The sequence below is a fragment of the Vigna umbellata genome, chromosome 2 (genome assembly GCF_029865625.1).
Source record: "Vigna umbellata cultivar VRB3 chromosome 2, Vumbellata_1.0, whole genome shotgun sequence".
Classification (NCBI taxonomy): Eukaryota; Viridiplantae; Streptophyta; class Magnoliopsida; order Fabales; family Fabaceae; genus Vigna; species Vigna umbellata.
This window is the reverse complement of record NC_142166.1, coordinates 49,377,752-49,382,322: the sequence shown is the minus strand read 5'-3', so window position 1 is coordinate 49,382,322 and position 4,571 is coordinate 49,377,752.

Below are 4,571 nucleotides of genomic sequence, written 5' to 3'. Positions count from 1 at the left end.
ACCCAGCCTGATAATGATTACTTCTTTTTTCTACCAATCTATGGTTTCTTTGCATTAATCCCATTAGTTTCAAAGTTACAGGTTTTTGGTTAGTTTATGATTGCAAACCCCCGTGTTTGTATTTCTATTGCAGCAACATTTCTTTCATTAATTGCTCACCATGCTGGGTGCTATTTAGGAATGAACATCATTACTAAGATTCTGTTTTCAAGTTCTTGTAAGTTTTTAGGTTTCGATTTTTAAGCATAAATTCAAAACAAAACCTGTTCTGTTAAAAGAGGAACTAAATGAACTTTAAAATATATTTTATATATATTGCAACTATAAATGTTTATAATAAAAATATCACAGTAAAATCGATTAATTTTAGTTATATAGAGTTATCTTGAAGATTATATTATATATTGGCGATTTGAGATTAAGTTGATGAAGTAAAATCTTTAATGATACAAATGTTTAATGAAACTCATTAGTATAACCAAATAAAAATATTTAATGAAGCAATTCATTCAGATAATCACAAATTGCTACTGACTAATGGATGGATAAATTGGAATATATATAGATTAATCCACGCACATCAAACGAACATGTAATGAGAAAAAGGTTAAAATTTTGATTATATTAACTACATAATAAATGGATGTAAATTTGTATTTATGAATTCTCAAAATTTCTACCCGATGATAGATTGCTTGATAAAATTACTAGATAAAAAAAAAATCATTTAGCAACGTAACTGTGAAGTTAGCGTCAGACGTTCTAATGATTTACTTGATCATTTTAATCCTTGATAATAAGGGTATACTAATTCCTCGAACTTCAGTAAGAGTCATCTTAATACATAACTTTGACAGGTATTAATTATTTTAATCATTGACATTATTACATACAAATTAATTTTACCAGGCACCGGAACAGGCAATAGAAGTTAAGTTTTGGAGACAAAATTTGACAGTAATAATTATCCAATACACGAACGAATTGAATTGATTTTGCAATGATAGGAACCGAATTAATTGGTATTAGCAATCTCAGAAGTTACGGTGATTAACAGACATGAAAGTTAAGAACTGTTGATGAAAATTGTCGGTAATGAATGGAGATAATTGTCTGATCCAATTGACAATGATTGTAGAAACTTATTTTGTTGAAGCAAGTTTGTATTGGAGTTATTAGGGGATAAAAATAGTTGATAATGAAACTGGTGCATAATAAGGTGGAGAATGAAATTAAGCAGTGCATACCGACGAGAGAGAGAGAGAGAGATAGACGTTTGGTTTGTTGTTTAGTGAGCATTGAGGACAAAAGAGATGGTTTGGTGAAGGTTTTGATGAGAAATGAATAAAGAGGTGTATGTTTTATGTTTTCAGCGGAATTCTGATTACAGTTGTGTAGATTTTCCATTTAGAATGAGATACCAAGAAGAAACAGTGTGAGAAAGTTGAGGTGATGTTACTTGCATGTGTGGATTTAACTAGAAGAGCTAAAAAGGACGTTGGAAGCTGAGATAAACAGTTAATGGGGACCACTCTCTGGTTGCTTTCTTAATTGCTTCTCAGATGCCAAAATCCAATGAATGAAGACTTAAGTTGGATTGCAGGGAAGCTTGAGGTTGGGGTTTTTACGCACCCACCCTTTCCTCTTCCTTGTAACAAAAATATTGATACTTTACCGATATATTTTTAACAACATTTTAACACGATGTGTCATTATATAATTGATTGTGTTTATAATTATTATTAAGACAATGATACTTTGACAATATTTTTTTGACAACATTTTAACACTGTCTACGTGTCATTCTGTGATTAGTCCAAAATTATTTCACAATCAATAATAATAATCATAAACACCAATATAGACCAATTACAGAATGACACGTAAACAATGTTAAAATGTTGTAAAAAAAATATTGTCAAAGTATCATTATCCTTATTATTATTGATTTTAGAATAATTTTGAATCAGTCATATAATAACACGTAAATAATATTAAAATATTGTGAAAAAAATACTATCAAAAGTATCGTTATCACTAAAAAAATACCTTTGCTTTCCTTGCAGTCCACCACCACACATGAACATAAAATTAAAGCCACAAACAGAGGAGACGTCATTTTCTCCCATTTCTCATTCAACAATAAAATAATCCAAAATCTTCTATCAACGACTAGGCTACAACTACATCTCTACTACCAGTATTCCACTAAAATTATTGCCCAATGTTTAGTTTTCAAAACTATCCATTTCAAGTAATTTCATTGTCTCTGCTAAAAAATGTAAGACACACTCACCAGCACAATCATGCGTTCATTGGAAACTTTGGTTAGACCTCTTCCTAATAAGAATCATTATTTTAGTCTCTGTCTACTCAAATTCACTACAACTTCATTGCTGAATAATTCAATGTATACTTACACCATCAAATTACCTTCAACCCTCTCATTATTAAAGCACCAACATTATATCAATAGTTCAACATGCATTTAAATCGTAAAAAAAAAAAAAAGTGAATATTCATGTATGGTGAATGAATCATACGTTACAAAGGTAAAGTAGTTATAAAAATGTAAATATCTTTTATATTTATAAAAAAAATAGTGAATTATATTATCATAAATTTGTTATTGGTCTCGCAGAAGGAAGTATCATTTGGGCGAGTTTGATTTACACATATTTAAGTATGGCATAAGTATTTTATATAGATATTTGATAAATTCAACTTATTATTAAGACTTCGTATTAATAAATAAGGTGAGATGGTAAAACAATTAAATTGTGTAAAAATAAGTTTCATATTAAGCATGTATTTATATCACAGAGTAAGCTGTGTGAATCTTCTATTTAAAGCACATGGTGTAGGCATCACATACATGTCAAATACTATTAAAATGAAAGTCACTGTTTATAAAAGACGAGATTTTCGTAGGTTTTTGGTTGTCTGCAGGTGATGGACCTGCAAATAAATGTAAAGAAAGTTGTTGGATCCACATGTCCATCATGCATATGCTCTCTAGAACTACGTAACTATTGTATTTGATCAAACTTAGCTCTGTTTATCGTGCAAAATGTTAATGTTGTATTATCATTAAATTTTGATATATTTGATTATGTTGCAGCACATAAATTTATTCTGTTTGAGTGAAGTGGTTCATGCACCCGAAAACAAAGTCAGAAAATTGTGTTAATTTGTGTGGATTAACACTTCTATATTTGACTAACATTGTGCTACAACCAAAGATAAAGAAATACACCTTAATTGATCAAAGTTATCTTAATGTTATACCATTAACATAACTAGAAAAACACCATTAATAAATATAGCTGCATTACAATATTTTCTATTTAAAAGCATTTAAGTTTAAGTTGATATGATATTTGGAGATGTTTTGAGTTTTTTTTTTTTTAATTTGTATCTTTCAAATTGAACATAGAAAATAATAATTTATAATATGAATTAACTACAATATTAGTGGATATTATTAAAGAGTATTTATTGAGAATTAATGTGAAATTTTGAGGATTTTATTTAATTTATCCTATAAAACGATATACTTGTAATACAATATAGACATATATAAATTTTAATAAAGAAATATTTTTTTTATTTATGAAGTGTTGTGGATTGAGTTATAAGAATTATAATTTTGATCTTATGGGATATCCTATCAATCCCATTACTTATCATTTATATTCTCATTTGGTATTAGATTTTTGGCTTTTGATATTAAGTGAGAGAAAAAGAAAGCATATAAGAGGGTGAGGAGAAAGAAAACAAAGAGAAGTTAAAAGAAAAAGAAATTAAAGAAGATGAGTTTAGAGAAAAATAAAAAATAAAGAAGAAGAGTTGAAAGAAAAAGAGATTATAGAAGAAAAGAAAAAAAAAGAATAAGTGGAAAAAAAAAGTGACCAGCAAAGAAAAAAAATAATTATACAAATATTGTTATTTTGTTCATTCAATAACACAAGAAAAAGTTATTTATTATGAGATGTCTCAACACCTAAAACACATCATTTAGTTTCAATCAATCAATTATCATATATTTTAATTTTGGAAGGAAAATCAATAAAAAATAAATATTTAATCTAAATGTTATGTTTCTTTCGAAGTAGTGTATCCATAACATTGGAACATTTACTTAAAAAGAAATATAACAAAGATCTTTTAAATTTGAAGGATTTTCTTTAATTCATCCCATAAAATGATATACTTATAATACAATATATACATATATCAATTTTGATTGAAAATTAAACTTTTCTTTTATGAGAGTTTTATAAAATTTATAATTATCAAAACTTTAATTTTGATAAATATCTAACCTTGAAATTCTTGGCATAAGTAAAAGAAAAAGAAAAAAAAACTATAACTACAGACAAAATTAACATGGACGCATTAATTATAATTTTTTTACAACACATCTATTATAAATTATATAACTCATGTTTTTTTTAATCTGTATTGAACAAATAAATTTTCCTTTTGTTATATCTAAGTTTGATGAAAGTATATACACCAATAGTAACAATAAACGATAATTCATCCCATAACTTTAATTATATGGAACT